Here is an 18,130-nt window from a genome sequence, read left to right on the forward strand (position 1 = left end):
AGGCAAGAACACCTACATTCATGTCCGTGTATCGTTTAATAACCGCTGTGAAACAGACTGGAAGCAATGGAATGGGGAAGTACTTTGCTGAATGTTCAGGGACGTCGACAGGTTGTTGTAGAGAAACTCTTGAAGTAAATAAATAAGAGATGTGGCGGCGAACAGAGAAGGTTACTGTGAACTGACATCGAAACGACATGTTACTCCATGCATCCACGAACGTTGACAGCAGCCGATGCAGTAAGCCACAAGTGGCACTACTTCTCCTGCGTATGAGCGGACCCTCATCGCTACATATTCGAAAGTGAACAGCCATTAAACATAGCAATTTAAGCTATGACTTTAGGTTACAGCTGAATCACACCTTTGAAAATCGCGAAATATTGGGACAGAATATTGCAAAATATACTCCTGTTACATTAATAAGAGAGGTGCAGTTTGTTACAAACGTGAACACACACACACACACACGCACACACACACACACGCACACACACACATGAGCAGCGCCTATTAGACGGAGGGGGTCCGACAGCCGATCAGTTCCAGTCATTCCACCAGGAAGGAGGTCAATACCGCAGTTCAATCGCGTCCGCATTGTTACTTTGTGACAGGAATGACTCTCAACAAAGTATCTAGGCGTCTCGGAGTGAACCAAAGCGATGTTGTTCAGGCATGGAGGAGATACAAAGAGACGATAACCGTCGATGACATGCATCGCTCAGGCCGTCCAAGGGCTACTGCTGCTGTGGATGATCGCTACCTACAGATTATGGCTCGGAGGAACCCTGACAGCAACGCTACCATGTTGAACAATACTCGTCGTGCAGCCACAGGACGTCGTGTTACGACTCCAACTGTTCGCAGTACGATTCATGATGCGCAACTTCACTCCCGACGTCCATGGCGAGGTCCATCTTTACAACCACGGCACCATGCAGTGCGGTACAGATGGGCCCAACAACATGCCGAATGGACCGCTAAGGATTGGCATCAAGTTCTCTTCACCGATGTCGCATATACCTTCAACCAGACAATCGTCGGAGACCTGTTTGGAGGTACCCCGGTCAGATTGAACGCTTTAGACACACTGTCCAGCGAGTGCAGCAACGTGGAGGTTCCCTGCTGTTCTGTTTTTGGGTGGCATTATGTGGGGCCGATGTAGGCCGCTGGTGGTCATGGAAGGGGCCGTAACGGCTGTACGCCACGTGAATGCCAATATCCGACCGATAGTGCAACCATATCGGCAGCATATTTTCGAGGCATTCGTCTTCATGGGCGAGAATTCGCGCCCCCATCGTGCGTAGCTTGTGAATGACTTCCTTCAGGATAACGACATCGCTCGACTAGAGGGCCATATGTTCTCCAGACATGAACCCCATCGAATACTCCTAGGATTGTTTGAAAAGGGCTGTTTATGGACGATGTGACCCACCAACCACTCTGAGGGATCCATGCCGAATCGCCGTTGAGGATTGGGACAATCTGGACCAACAGTGCCTTGATGAACTTGTTGATAGTATGCCAGACGAATACAGGCATGCATCAATGCAAGAGGACGTGCTACTGGGTATTAGAGGTGCCGGTGTGTACAGCAGTCTGGACCACCACCCCTTAAGGTCTCGCTGTATGCTGGTACAACATGCAATGTGTGGTTTTCATGAGCAATACAACGGCCAGAAATGATGTTTATGTTGATCTCTATTCCAATTTTCTGTACAGGTTCCGGAACTCTCGGAACCGATGTGATGTAAAACTTTTTTTGATTATACAAGGTGAGAAGTATTTAAACCGACAAACTCTGGGAGGTTGTAGGGGACATGAAAACATATTTTCCCTAATGTCAGTTTTTCCTATGAGGAGTATTTAAACCGGTAGAGGAAGATTTCTGTGGTGGCAAATTAATTAAACCAACAAACACTTTTCCATTTTTTAGGACCAAGAGACAACACATTAACGCAACCCAATTTCAATTACAGTAGATTTTCAAAAATGCCTCCATTGACACGTAAACAAATGTTACACCATCGGATGATGTTCTGTCTGACAGGGGCAAAAACCCTAGGAGTATCCTGAATTGTTCGTGCTGCTGCTACTATCTCTTCTGATGCAACAGGAGTTGCGTAAACAAGATTGTGCATCTCTCCCCACACAAAAAAATCCAGAGGGGAGATATCTGGGGATCGAGCAGGCCATGGTACAGGACCACCTCTGCCAATCCACCTTTCTGGGAACCGTCGGTCCAGGAATTGACGAACACGATGACTGAAATGCGCCGGCACCCCGTCATGTTGGAACCACATGCGTTGTCTTGTAGGGAGCGGGACGTCTTCCAGCAATTCTGGCAATGCTCTGGCGAGAAAATTGTAATAGTGCTTGCCATTTAATGGCCTAGATAGCAGATACTGCCCAATTAAACAGTCCCCAAAAACACCGACCCACACATTAACGAAGAACCGCACTTGATGTGCGCTAGTAACTGTGGCATGTGGGTTATCCTCACTCCAAACATGCGAATTGTGCATGTTGAAGACTCCATCACGCCCGAGCGTTGCTTCATCGTTAAACAACACAGAGGATGGAAATGTAGGATGCATTTTACACTGTTCCAGGTACCACTGCGAAATCTGTGCTCTGAGTGGACAATCAACTGGTTCCAGGTTGTGGACACGCTATAACTGAAAAGGACATAACAATTGGTCTCGAAGGACTGTTCTTACATTCGTCTGATTAGTCCTCATGTTACGTGGAATTGCACGAGTGCTGATTGAAGGATCCCGCTCCACATGCTGCATGACAGCTTCCTCAAATTGCAGCGTTCTTACAGTGCGACCGCGTCCCTATACAGGTAATCTGCTAAATGACCCGGTCTCACGCTGACGTTGGTACACAGCAGCAAAGGTCGTATGATGCGGGATACGGCGATTAGAATATTGTTGCTGATAAACCAGCTGTGCAGCTCGTCTGTTGTGGTGCGCCACGTAGTACGCATCAACCATATCAGTGTACACACTCCAGGCGTATCGCTCCATTAGTAAACAGAGACAATGCACTACTACACTGGTGGACAGCGGTTGCCCACAACTGAAGAGCGTAAAACGCCCTCTGACAACTGAAGATCGTAAAACGGCCTCTGACAACTGAAGAGCGTAATACGGCTTCCACCGGTTTAAATCATCCTCATAGGAAAAAATGACATTAGAGAAAAATATTTGTTTTTATGTCCCCTACAACCTACCAGAGTTTGTCGGTTTAAATACTTTTCATCCTGTATATAAGAACAAAGCAAGACATCTTCCTTCGCTTCCGTAACTCCACGCCTCTAACCAATAGACCATGATGAACACATACAACAACCAAGAATCTCCTGTAGGCTCTTACCGCCAACGTGTCATCAACTGACATTTAATTATAACAGATCATACCAAGACTGACGAGTTTGTGAGAAATCTTCAATGCGACGTTGCCTTGAAGCGGCATAATGTCACAAAACGCTAATTATAACACGAAAACAACAAAATACTACATAATTCAAAGCTCTTCGTTCTTAGATTGCTATCGACTTTCGTGACCGCATCGAGCGACGCATAATTATGACGTCACTTCGTACTTAGCTTGTTTCGTCACTAGCTTGTCCTATCGAAAAGTGGAGATGGATAACGGCATTTTATTTTGACGGCATTTTGTGTGTACCTTGACTGCAGACATGTACCCACGAATAAATAAAAAAATTGATTAAGTAACTTAATTTTTTCAGGGTAATAACTAAAACGTTATGGCGAGATCCCATATACGAAAGAAGCATTGGAAGATCACCAGGATCCTCGTCAAAGAGTACACAGATAACCCCCAAAAGAGTGATGATTCATTCACAACTGAAGTGGCTAGACCACCGGGGATCTCTTGTGTAGTAGTCGATCATCCAATACTCTCCGTATCACCCAAATACTATGTACGATAAGACAGAGTGTGAAAGATTCTTTCCGACAAGGAATTCGAGCGAAGAATTTGCGAATAACATTTTTTGAGCTGTAGAGGCAAGATAAGTTTAAAGCGATTTTTTAAAATAAATTTCGAGCCGATGTCTTGAGCATAAAATATACACGATAATGAATGCAAGGTAATACAATTATTTTATTAACGAAATTTGTGGCAGCTCTCCTCCATATTAGGCCCCTGAAACATATTTTTTAGTAATATTCAGGCAGCACCCGAGTCGTTAGTTTACTCCTGCAACTGTTTATGAAATTTATTTCTGGAACTGAATTATATACAAGCCTAAATGGGGAAAAATTGTCAATAAAACGTCTTTCGACAGTGAAGCATATTTGACTCTTACCGAGGACAATAATTTTTCAAAATTAGAATGTTTCATAGGCGATTAAAATAAAGCCAGAGGCAAATCGTAGCCATGATGAATAATATCGAGCATGTGCCGACTCTGTTTCCATGAATTTTGTATCTACTTCTCATTTTCATAACCAACACTCTCTCTGTAATATTAGGAATAAATTCTTTTACATGCAATAGTGACACCGAAATTGGGATTTTTGAACGATATTAATTTCCAGGAATCTTAATTACAATCACAAATGAAAGGAGTGCGTCCTATGCTGCAAAACATTCACACTTAAAAACTCTCTGCAACGTGATTTGTGTAAAGTTTTATCAATTTTACAATACCACCATAATGAGCAGACCGTTGCCAAAGATCATTAAAGTCAAAACACAATACAGAAACATTATAGTCATCGAGAACATCAAATATAAAGCGAAATTAAACAGTTGAATGACTGTATCTCTGTATAAACTATCGAGTTTATTAATCTTTTTTATATTTGATCGGTTACAATATAACGTTAACAGCGACATCAATGGCGTTCTAAAAATTCGCCCATAGCTTCGTTTAAGGGATCGTACTCCGAACTCCTGTAGTTACAGTATAAGGAAATAAAACCAGAACGTAAGGTACGATATAATGAGCCAAAGTGCCTCAGCAATTCGAGATGAGTTGCTGCTTAGTCACTAGCTGTTGCCTACCTAAAGATGTCGCCAACAAGGCTTCCTAGTTTGTCTCGCTTATCTCTGCCGCTTGAGTCGGGATTTGAGGGCATGTTTGTTAGGCAATATCTCGGTTGGAAGGTGGCCACTGTGGACTCTCAGTCCCCGTGACTTCACGTGACACACCTCTCTGTCTGTTCTGGCGAAATAGGTAAGAGGGCCACAGACTGCTGCACTGATTTACTCCGGTTGCAGCCCGTCTGGTCTCTAACAACACTTAGATGCAAACTCATCTCTCTTAAGGATGTGATACCAGTCTTTGATGGTAAATGGGCTATCCATACAAGTCCATGATGCACTTGGCAGACGGTTCGCGTAAAATGACTTCAGAAAACCCTCATGTACATAGATTATTTTGATTAACAATATGACAGAGAAGAAAATGGTTTAGAAATCTCTCATTATCACACATAACATGTAGACAGACGGCGATTCGATTGGACGATCTGCGGATTTCCTGTGGGGTATGCAACGTGTGAATTAGTTCAAGTATCCGAATATTATATAGTTACATAGTTTATTTATAGTTGGTGGAAGGATAAAACATAAAAACGCATCGAATAGAGTAGGCGAAAGGGAATGCTGGCTTCTACAAATGAGTTTGACATAAAATGCGATATGGCTAAGCAGAAATGGCTAGACGACAAATGCAAGGGTGCACAAGTACGCATTACTGTGTGCAAGATAGATGGTGCAGATAGGAAAATTAAAGTGACCTTCGCAGGAAAGAGAAGCAGCTGTATGATTATCAAGATTTCAGGCGGCAAGCAAAGGAGGGAAGGTCAAAGATGGAGGAAATATGTACAAGGGCCACACAAGGGAACTTCAAGACAATGTAATAGAAAGAGATGAGGAAATAAATGAAAATATGAAAGGAGATCAGAGTATTGAAAGAAGGAAATGGAAACAAGGCACTTTAAGCAGCCGACATGCTAAGCCTCCAGGCCAAAACAATTCGCGTTCTGTCAAATTCAGATAGATCGCGCGCCTTCCCCACTCTACACACAGACAGCATGCTCACTGACGTGTGTCTGAGTGGAGTCACTGGTCGCCAGGTGACGCTGCTGTCGCCTGGGCGGGTTTATATCGATAGTAGGTCGATAGTCATAGTGTTCTGGCAGATGTGTGTGCATTGTGAAACATCCCTTTAGAAAAATTTATGAATTACAGTGCTGATAAACCTCTTACGTTATTTGATTTTCAAACAGCTGAGCAAAACTGAACGTACTCACACATTTCTCTCTTTACTTATTTTGATCATCACTAAATTGACACACAATATTTTTAGCGCAACGCAATCAGACTTTCAATAATCCCTACAAAAGGATGGCCGTGACTAACAATAACTTACACATTTAATGAATCACTTACCTCACAAAAATCTTCGTTACTCAGACTACTGCAATACAGCGAGCGCCAATACTGCCAGCTAAATAAAGATTCAAACTACTGAAGGCACTAACTACTGATAGGCATAGTCAGCAAATGAAAGATTTTAATAGAGAACAAACAATGTATTTACCTTAATAGTGTTCAAAAGTCATATTATATATATCAGTTCATTTAGTTCATGACATCCAGTCTTACAAATTTACTCTTTCTGGCGGACACACGTCCAGATCGTCCGCTCTCAAAATTCTGCCATCTCTCTCCCCACATCCACCACTGCCGGCGGCTCACCTCCAACTGCACAACGCTACGCGCTGTTCACATCCAACTGCCCAACACTACAATATCGAATATTCCAACAATGCAAACCAGCCACATACTTCACAGAGCACAGTCAGTGATTTTCATATAGAGCGCTACGTGGCGTTACCAACATAAAAACCTGAACAGCCTACTTACATAGCCCCCATGCTCCCTACAAAAATTTTACAAATTGTTTTGGGCAGTGGCCAATAACGATTTGATAAAATTTTGCATAATTACAGTAACAAAGACATCAAATGCACACACTTATTGATGCAATGTTGGTCAAAAGCAAAAATTACTCTCATAATGACAGTCCTGATCATTCATCACAATAGTAATTACAGTTTTCTTTTTTTTTTCTCAAGTCTGAGCAGTAAAAGAAAATGCACACGGAATTAGTGAATTTCCATGCAGTCTTGAAGAAATTGTGTTGTCCTTCCAACGGAAAGACAGTGCTGACTCTTGAAAAGCAGACATGTAATGGGCCACAACAGAGCAAACCCACAGCAGAGTCAGTCGAAGGTTTGAAGAATATTGGTAGGTAGTCATCACAGAGCAGACCCACTGTAGTCCTGGTAGAGAGTATGGTTTGGTGGGCCATCAAAGGTGCAGACCCACTGCAGTCCTTGTAGAGACGGCCAGCAGCCATCTGTTGCGACTGTGCAGGTGCACAATTACCATCGAAGAGTCTTGCGGACAATTTGGCAAGTCCATAAACCACCACTTGTGCACTCACCAAGGTTTTGGAATTGTCCTTAGAACCAGCAGTGTTGTTAACCAGTCCCTTACTGAGTTATTAACACACGTGCAAACACTAACAGTCCCAACTTCTCACATATTGTGCATATACTATGACCAACAGGAACGTGAGCGGTGAAATGAAACTTAATTTGAAGAACTGGTGTCTATACAATTATAAATTTACAACATAAGATTACAATTACAAAGGTACCAAATCCATCATTAAAGAACATAATAGTACAGATAACATTTGTAGTAATACAGGCTTTACAAAAGAATATAAATAAACATGTACATCAGTGTTACAAATTTACTCTTTCTGACGGACACACGTCCAGATCGTCCGCTCTCAAAATTCTGCCTTCTCTCTCTCCACATCAACCACTGCTGGCGGCTCACCTCCAACTGCACAACGCTACGCGCTGTTCACATACATCTGCCCAACGCTACAATAGCTAATATTCCAACAATGCAAACCAGCCACAGACTTCACACAGCACAGTCAGTGATTTTCACATAGAGCGCTACGTGGCGTTACCAACATAAAAACCTAAACAGCGTACTTACAACTGGAACTGCGACAGAGTTGAAGTTCGATCTGGTCTCAAACATGTTCTATCAGGGACAGATGCGCCCTTGCGTCACGGGAGTACCTCCCCACCACGTAGAGAGTCTACAGAGAAACGTGCCATTTGTGGACGAGCATTGTCCCGTTGAAAAATGGCACCACAACAATGTCATGTGAGAGATAGCACACAAGGACTTAAGATGTAGCGTTGCTCTGGCAGAGTTCCCTTACTCACTACCAGCTGTGACCTGAAGTCACGTGCAGTGGCTCCCCACACTATGACGCCAGCAGTAACATCGGTGTGGCTCTCCCAAACTTTGGATGAATAGGACTCCCCCCCCGTACGTCGTTGGCATACCTGCCGGCGACGGTCGTTCATTGCTGAACACACTGCGACGCCATCCATAAAGTCTATGATTCTGGATCTGGCCACCACTCAGAACCCAGACGCTTGTGTTGTGGCGTTAACAGCAGCCTACCCATGGGGCAGTGATTCCCTAGTCTGGCTGCTGCTAATCTCCAACCAATGGTGTAGAATGACACAGAGTGATGCAGAGAGTCCATTACATGTTCTCAGATCGCAGGCGCAGATGCGAAGGGACTATGATGTGCTTTGTGTAGAAAACAGCGATCCTCACCTGTGATGGTCAGATGTGTGAACTGGAACCATGACGACAGATACCCCTGCCGTCGCGTCTGGATATCTGTGTTGCACGATTGGTCCAGCTGACCATTTGGAACCCCACAGTGGCGCCCCTTTAGATCGCTAGCAAGTGCTGAGAATGCTGTCTCAGAATAGTACAAGGCATCTCTGCGTCCTTCACGTGATCACTCAACACTGGACGATGTTCACACGCTTCATATACCCTAGTAAGCTGGTGAGAACACTAAACACGAGCAATGCTAATGCACTCTGGTAACTGTTCTAGTTGTTACAGGGAATTTCGACTCTGTTTTACATACCCATCGAACGTGTGTACCTGTATGATGTTACAGTGACGTCCGACTATGTCTCCTGGGTGATCCACTGTTTTTGTCAGGCAGTATATATGATGTACTCATACATCTACTTCAATGATGGAAGTGCGATCGACAGAACACTGAATTTGGGAAAAGAAAATATTTTCAACTGATATTTCTAAGCCCCAAACAAGGAGAATGGGATATATATTAATGTCGTTTTACTGTCTTGTTTTAATGAAGATAGAGTAAAAAAATAAATGATGTACACTTTGTAGCTTTTGGTCTTCAAGAAAGTAGAGGGTGACCCAATTTAAGATGTAATTTCTACAGACATCATCGTCCAGCGTGGCAGCGCGTAGCACCGGGTGCATAGCGTATCGCTTGCCGCTTCCTCGAGCAGGCTGTTCGCGGAAGGGAGACGCCGACCGCTCTGGCGCAGCAATCGTTTTGGCCGTTGGCCGACCTTGTGCAGTGAGCCTGCGTATCTCTGACCACATCCGCAGCCACTCAGCAAACACTTTGTGCTTGGCCGCAACGCTTCCCGATCTTCTTGGTAATATACTGCGGGATAATTCTACAGATGAAGCATATGGATCACAGCAATTCGTCGTCGGAAGCAACTGGGATGACAATTCGAGATACAAGCATACCCAGTATCACTGCCTCTGTCAGATACGACGTCCCTAGGTACGGAACCATGCCCCGCGGTAGCTGTCCTCGGTTTATTATGAGCTTGTCGGTCATCTAATCGATTGGAGTTGGAGAAGAGCGAGCGACAGACCACCTAATTACGCTGTGGACCCCAACACACAAACGTGATAAAGATGGAAAAATAAAGAAATAAAATAATCACATGTCTTTGTTGGATAGGAGACCCCAAATGATAGATTCAGCAGTCCAATGAGAACTGAATAGCGCCAAGGGAGCCGCTGAATTTAACGTCCTCATCTGCCGAACAGATCACCATCAACAGTGACACATGCCCTACACCACAGACTGGTTGTAACTTAATATGGGAGGTTGGCACAAAGTCTGCCAGCTAGAAACTTTTTGCTGCCACATTTTCTTCTCTTGACAGTTACAAACTGTAGGTGAAAATTTCTTTCACCTTCAGGATTCGAATCGGCTGCCTCCGTGTCGAGCGCCGTCGTGACTGAGTGGGTTAACGATATCAGTTAAGGAGTCAGCTAATAAAAGAATTTATGGAACCAGGCCGACCAGGACTTGATTTTTGTTTTATTTTTATTTATTTTGTGGTACAGATTTCTCCCTGTTCGGTGTGGAACTGTTTCTAAATGACCTCTCCTCCACTTAATAAATCAAATAATGAAACACTTGATACATACCTGATGTGGCGAAGGGATTCAGATCCGAATACAGGTAGTGTCGCACTATAAACAATACTTACACAGTGAAAGTCACTGCACTAAGCCGAAAATTTTTATTTTTATTTATTGCATCAGGTTTTATTATTATTGTTTGAATAATTATTCTTTCAATAGGGTTTTTAATTCTTACTCCTAATTTGATTAGAATTTTGTTAGGATGGGATGGTTTGGGTTTGGTTTATTATTGTTCAGTTATTTATTACCAAAATGTAAAACTTACAGTGCTGGTAAATTGTAAATAGGAAAATGAACCCTAAAGCTCATAATAATGGTGGGCTAAACTTGAATTTAGTTCCATGTAATGTGGCATTTCTCTTTTTCGTGCAAACAGTTGTAAGGCACCCAAAAACTATCATTTCACAGAGACATTACTGTCCCAGAAATAAATCAAACTAAATACAACTTCTAACGGTATTTTGTCGCTGATATGAGGGAAACAGTAAAACGGGAAATTTCACCATACATATTCACAACTGGAAAGCTTCATGCCAGTCATAATTCGTTGAGTTCCACGATGTATCAGCTTACCTTTCTAGGCTAGGGTAGAAACTGTGCAAAAAGCAGTAAAAGGGTATAAAAATTTGATAACAGAAGAGACACTCACAGTTAGGATGAAGCCGAAGAGTGAGCTGGTCTGGGAGCAGAATTCTCAGCAACTAACAAAGACGCCTAATCTTCTCCGGGAAGTACTACAGAATCCTTAACATGCGTGGACTCCTAAATATATGTCATCTATCAATCGATTTGAAATAGTTTTGATATTATAGTTCGTTTAGTGCCATTAGCATTCCAGTACTTGTTTCAAAGGTATCTTTCGGTCATTGTCTGTCAGAGATTAAGTAGACATCCATGGTCGTAGGAGCAATTTTTCACAATGATGCAGATTTCAGAAGGTTTTAGGTAAGTGTTTGTCTTCATGTTCAAAGACAAATAGATTATCTGGGTGGAAAATGGTGCTGGGAAGGGGTGAGGGTGGGGATGAGAGGAATGTAAAAGTATATTTTTTATGTTGTGAAAAGGAAAACACCCCTTGAAAATATGCTACTTAAATAAAAAGACAGTGAAGTGGGTAAAGGTAACCGCTTAATTGTTTCTTTCATAGTTAACGATTACACAAGAAGTAATGCAAATTTTCCGTTAGAGTATTAACTGGACATGAGCGTCCTTAGTAAGTAGTTTTGTCTACCATAATGTCTGTGCTGCACAACCGGCCCCCCACCCCCATCTCAACTCCATAAACACACACACATGCACACACATACACACACACACACACACACACACACACACACACACATACACGTTGATACTCGCACACTCAAATTACGTAAACGACTATCCCGTCCTAGCCCAATACAATTCCAAACGAACTTGCCTTGCTCCATTATGTGTGTTCCAGTATCGGTGATCCAGTTGAAACAATTTCTTCAACTGTTTACTCGACTCACTTCGGATTTAAAACGATAAAATTAACAAAAATTGCTGTACACTATGAACTTCGTACTAAAATGCACAAAAGCATCTTGTACATTTCTTCGTGTAACTTAATCCCCATTGTTATTCCTTAGGGTATTTACTTATAAAATTTGTGAATATGCACCAACAGTAAAATATATACACAAGATCTCGTTTGCATCAGTAATTACTGAAATATACCTGAATCAGTTTTTGAAGCCTCCGAAAAAAGCTACTTTGGTGTTACTTCGTTAACATTCCTTCAGGTATTTTTCAGTTTAAAATGCCGTTAGCTTTGTTTAACGAAGCTTCTATTAATATTTACAACGTTAAAAGTCAGTTTTTGTTTGCAAATGTGCATTCAAAGTGCTTAATTTTTATCTGGATTTACGAAAGTATTAGATTGCTTCTTAATTTCGTGATTCTTCCATTTAGTCACAAATTCCGGTACTTTCAATCTCTAAAAAAGTAGATGTTGCGTAAAATATCGAAAAACATAATAAAATGTTATCACAACAGCACCACTTCCAGAGAGTAGCAACGTAGACAAAACGAAATGGCTGAGACCAGTGTCCGAAACTCTTGTGCCTCTTTTGACAAACGCATTAAAAATGATATCGGAAAACGCGATTAAAATGCTTGCATGTGGCGGGTTTTATTCCAAAATGTGAGTGAACCGTCAGAGGTGAATCAGATAGATCTCTCTGTCAAAACATGCTCTTGGCATTTCAGGCGTCTTCAACGCAACGAAAAAAAGAGACTTACGGAACACATCGCTAAGACGTCTTGTAAAAGATTTTCTTCCGGGACAGAAAAGAATTTTCAGTAATTTTCCGTAAAATCAACGTGCTGTTAGCCAATCAGGTGCATACTAAGAAAGGAAGCGAACAAGTCCCGTAGAATCTTGTCTGGCTTCATTCAGTTCACGGAAGCGTATGGAACAGGACTTTAGGGACATGTGGCGCCGTATTTATAGAAGTGTTTGCGACACATCTAAAGCCGTGAATCCTTGTTAACACAGCAGCGTTCGTTGTCTCCAATCCGCTGTATCATCGGGGTCGGTTCTGAATGAAAGTCAAGGCCATCGCTCGAGGCGGCTGCTCTTGCGATATCGCAGCCTGCCTTTCCCGGCCGGCACGCAAGTTGGCGCGGGAGGCAGATGCGTGAGGTACGCAGTCGGGAACTCGATTCCGCGATACCGCGAACTGATTGTGCCTAACAGCAGGCTTGTGACAAACGTGTAGCGCTATTGCCAAAATCTAGTTGTATATTTCAGTTGCCGGCCGGTGTGGCCGAGCGGTTCTAGGCGCTTAAGTCCGGAACCGCGCGACCGCTACGGTCGCAGGTTCGAATCCTCCCTCGGGCATGGATGTGTGTGATGTCCTCAGGTTAGTTAGATTTAAGTAGTTCTAAGTTCTAGGGGACTGATGACCTCAGATGTTAAGTCCCATAGTGCTCAGAGTCATTTGTATATTTCAGTTAAGTGTTCTTTTTTGTTCTTACTACCGTTCTCAGCCGTTGAAGTGCTGAATTTCGAAAGGCTTTCAACTTTCGCCTGTGGGTGTCTGAAAACTGCCTTGTAATACGGAGTGCAGAATACGATTACAAGTGGGGGCACAACCACCTGCAGTCGCTGTTGATGTGCTTTGAGCTGTACATCGCGTATGTGGCAATTGTGAAGTGATTTCTCTGTGTTGTACACGATCTCATTTTGTTTTCTTTTAAACGCCATATATTCTTTTCTTTTTTCAAAAACTCTACGATTCTCTATGTTCTTGTACTAAAGTGCGATGAGCTAAGGATGGAAATGGAATCATTACACTACGCTGAACTCTGGTAAAGAAAATTTTGAAGGAGATTAAAAAATATAAACTAGTTCGAGGGCGTGCTGTAAAGTAATACCTCCGAATTTTTTATTCTCTTTTTCGACTTTCTCGCTTAGCTGACGCAAGTTGCGCCCCGCTGCCACTTGAAGGCTACGAATTGTGTAACTTGGTGATGATTAACGTAACTTGTCGGTGTGTGAGGAACAGCGTTTTGTATTCGAGTTTCTAAGAGCAGAAAACGTACCTCCAATTACAATCCATAGAAAAATAAAAGCTGTGTACGGTGATGACTGTATCGACATCAGTAATGTGAAAGTTGGATTGTTCGTGCTGGTAATGCTGGTGATGCCCTAAAACGTCAACTATGATAAACAAAATTAAGAGAGCATGTCCCGCTCACAGAGGGTCACTGACGCCAAAACCGTTCAAGACCATGCCACCAGTAGGCAAAGTCATGCTCACTACGTTCTGGGATTTTCTATGTGTGTTGCATTTGGAATTAATGCTTTAAAGGCACCACCATAAATACTGCACGGTACTGCAAGATCCTCAGAAAATGGAAAGCTGGAATTCAAGAGTTCGTCCACACATAGAGCACAACCTTCTTCAGCATGAGAATGCCAGACCATACTTGGGTTTACTGTCATCGATCATCCTCTAGTCCCGATTTGGTCCATCCGATTTCCGTCTGTTTTAAAAACTTAAAGAACATCTTCTACGGCTCCACTTTGATAGCGTTTGCATTTCATGGATGGAAATTGGTATAAAGGCACTAACCGTCCTGTTGTACTATGCCACTATTAGCATTTTTTCAACCTTCGTTCTTCCTAATTACCTCAAAAATTCGCTTCGACATTGGTTTTGTTAGACTTCCTAATTCTTGCAATGAAACTGTCGCCCATTCTTCTCGTATCGCTCTTTTCTGTTCATATAAGCTAAACTAAACTAAGCTAAACTCCTCCCGAACAGGCCATGAAGGCACAAAGGTACTGTCATCCTCAGCCCATGGGCGCCACTGAATGCCGATATGGAGGGGCATGTGGTCAGCACAACGCTCTCCCGGCGGTGTGTCAGTTTCCGAGACCGGAGCCTCTACATCTCAATCTAGTAGCTCCTCAGTTTGCCTCACAAGGGCTGAGTGCAACCCGCTTGCCAACAGCGCTCGGCAGACCGGATGGTCACCCATCCAAGTGCTAGCCCAGCCCGACAGCGCTTAACTTCGGTGATCTGACGGGAAACGGTGTTACCACTGCGGCAAGGCCTTTGGCTTTCTGTTAATATACGGCCACAAACTGCCTTCCATTGTGATAAACACGTGTTGCAAGTATTCACCAAAGGTTTTCCACGGTGTTCAAACCAGGGCTACGTGCAACCCAGGACAAGACATCGGTTTGTTTATCTTCAAACCACTTTTGGTTGTAGCAGAAACATGCACAGATGCATTATCTTGTTGAAACATTATACTTTAGTCCTCTAGGTCCTCATACATTCTAATCAATTCTATCTCTATATCTCAGTGTACATGTTAAAGCGGCTGGTTCCGGCGGAGGTTCGAGTCCTCCCTCGGGCATGGGTGTGTGTACTTGTCCTTAGGATAATTTAGGTTAAGTAGTGTGTAAGCTTAGGGACTGATGACCTTAGGAGTTAAATCCCATGAGATTTCACACACATTTGAACATTTTGAACATGTTAAAGTTCATTCTAGTGTTCAGCCAAGCAATGCATGATTTACGTTTACTCCAGAAGGCTGCCCAAGTCATAACGTTTCTGCCCCCAAAATTTCTGCTCATTTTTACCTGCTGCTCTTTTCACATATCATGCCAATAATATTTAAATTCATCCGGCCCATCTAAAATAAACACCTCCTCATCACTGAAGATCACTTTATCCCATTCTGAAGTCGATGACTGATGCTCTTCAGCAAACTCCAATCGAGCCCGTTTTATTTGGGTGTTAGGGCAGGTTTCTGCAGCCGTTTACTGAATGCAAGACGTTCGTCCTGTGACTGTCTGGCAGTTACTGTCAACCGTAAATAAGCAACATGTTGAGAAGAATAACGGGTTTTGGTCCTTGCTTTGCGCAAAAATAACCGTTTCGATGCTTCAGATAATTTTATACTTTGCCCATATTTTCCATTCTGTCCATATCACGTGCCCCATCAAAGGAAATTATCAATCACCGCAGTTGAACGGTTCAGCCTCTTGGCGATTTGACGACTAGACAGGCCATTTTCATGTACGTACAGATTTTCGCTTTTTCATTACGTGATAACTATTTTGCTCGTGACATTGTCACAGTCGTAGTTTATATGCCCAATGTGCACTATCACTAATGGTGTCTGTTTCCAGACTGCAGTAAAGTCTCGTACGCACACACTAACACGCACAGAGCCGACTGGCTTTATACCGATTTCCATCCTGTACCACCTGAATCGTTGATGTCTTGTTAAATACTGTACTACTGACGTTAAATGCGATACCATTTGATGCATTTCTCGGTATACTGGTTCTCGTACTATTCTTCGTACGCTGCACACAACTACTTCGAGCGACAATGTTTATTTTCCTACAAATACACATACCTTTGTGAGAATGTAATTAACAACTTCATTTGTGTGGCCATATTGTCCATAGCTGCTTTAAAATTCCTGAAGGTATTTTCGTTCCGACGTTACTCCTACGAGAAAATGTACATTTTTTCTCACAAGACGTGTTTCGCTTTATTGAGGTAAAGCATCACCAGTGGTCTGTAATTAAAGATATTTACAATTTGATTTTTTTTTAAGATCGAAAAGAGTTCATTAACAATTTGTTTGTTTTATTTACTGTAATTTCTGCTTGGTTTCTTGCCTACATCAAGAAATTCCGTCTGCTAGCAAGTCTTTGATTTCTTTCTTTATTACACAGTGATACTTGTAGTCTAATTTTTCGCTGTTTTGCAGAGCTATGCATTTTTTTACGTTTTACACGCCACACTTTTTCGTAGGCCACTGTTTATTTTTATACTTCTAAGTGTGTATTGTGTTTTGTAGCGTTGCGAACATTGCCACTAGTTTGTCTTGGACCTACGCTTTTTTTGTAGTTAATTGTATGTGTGTTATTCCTATTATGTTGCTATGTATTTATATACTGCGTAAGAGTAATGAAAAACTGATGTGTGTCCTCTACGACGGTAAAGACAGACCTGCAACTTGGACTGTACGGGTGGGAGTGGGTGGGGTGGCATAGTGGTCAGCACGCTGATATCACATTCAGGAGGACGACGTTTCGCACTCCGTCCGGTCATCAAGATATAGATTTTTCGGGACAAGACAAATGCCGAGATCGTTCCTTTGAAAAGGGCACGGACTGTTTCCATCTATAGCCTTTCGTCGTCCGAGCTTGTGCTCCGTCTCAACATCAGCGATGTTGACGGCACGTTACGCTCTTACGTTCCTGCCTTCCTGGCTTATACGAGCGTGTAGACCGTGGAAATGCTGTTTCTTTCCGCCTACGTTCGGGAATGTCGGTCTCTCTGTTTCTTAGTGGAAAGTATTTCTCTGCCTGTTTCCCCGTTCCTCAGCTAACTGTGGGGTTGCCGGTTCTGTTTTAGACTGTGAACCACGTCAGTTTGGTTATTAGCAGCAGGTATCTTGAGCTTGTGAATGGGCGCTGCTACCTGGCTGGAACGTGCTCTGCTGCCGATTTGCCTGCTAGCCCATCCACGTAGGCAAGGCCTCAGGGAAGGAAGTCAAAAACTATCCTATGATAAACACGGCAACAAATTTGAGATAATTAGAAGCTAATTTCAATATGGTTCAAAAGGCTCTGAGCACTATGAGACTTAACTTCTGAGGTCATCAGTCCCCTAGAACTTAGAACTACTTAAACCTAACTAACCTAAGGACATCACACACATTCATGCCCGAGGCAGGATCCGAACCTGCGACCGTAGCGGTCGCGCGGTTCCAGACTGTAGCGCCTAGAACCGCTCGGCCAACCCGGCGGGTGCTACTTTCGTGACATTTGATTTTCATACTACTTTATTCTCAGAAAGTTAACTGTGAAATTTGTATATGTAAAAATATAAACAATTTTAGTAAAATATTGTTTGTTGGGTGGGGGAAGGGGTGCCGTGAACACTCCCTCCCTCTTCCTTCTCTCTCCGTATGTGCCCCACCCGCTTCATGGCGGCACCACAACAGCGCCCGTGGGTACCACAGGATGTGGTGGCGGCGGACCGTGAGTTGTGACAGCGACAGTGCATTGTCTGCAGACACACGTGCTGCCGAAAACGTATATGCGTCGGCGTTCGACCAGCCGCTCTCGCCGATGAGCACGCTTTGCGAACGAAGGCCACATGGCCTGCCGGCCACTCGACAACACAATGGCTTCCGAGAAAAGCGGGCAATCTCAGCGCGCGAACATCAAGTCTGCTACCCTGTGGATAGTCAG

At 43.2% G+C, this 18,130-nt stretch overlaps 1 protein-coding gene and 1 pseudogene across 1 annotated transcript in view; one reads left to right on the forward strand and one right to left on the reverse strand.

Moving 5' to 3' along the window:
• LOC126457999 (ATP-binding cassette sub-family C member 4-like) overlaps positions 1-18,130 on the forward strand; it is a 271,245-nt gene that overhangs the window by 69,757 nt on the left and 183,358 nt on the right. The window lies entirely within an intron of this gene.
• On the reverse strand, positions 14,848-14,965 carry LOC126459150 (5S ribosomal RNA; annotated as a pseudogene).

Source organism: Schistocerca serialis, chromosome 2 (assembly GCF_023864345.2).
Source record: "Schistocerca serialis cubense isolate TAMUIC-IGC-003099 chromosome 2, iqSchSeri2.2, whole genome shotgun sequence".
NCBI classification, from domain to species: domain Eukaryota; kingdom Metazoa; phylum Arthropoda; class Insecta; order Orthoptera; family Acrididae; genus Schistocerca; species Schistocerca serialis.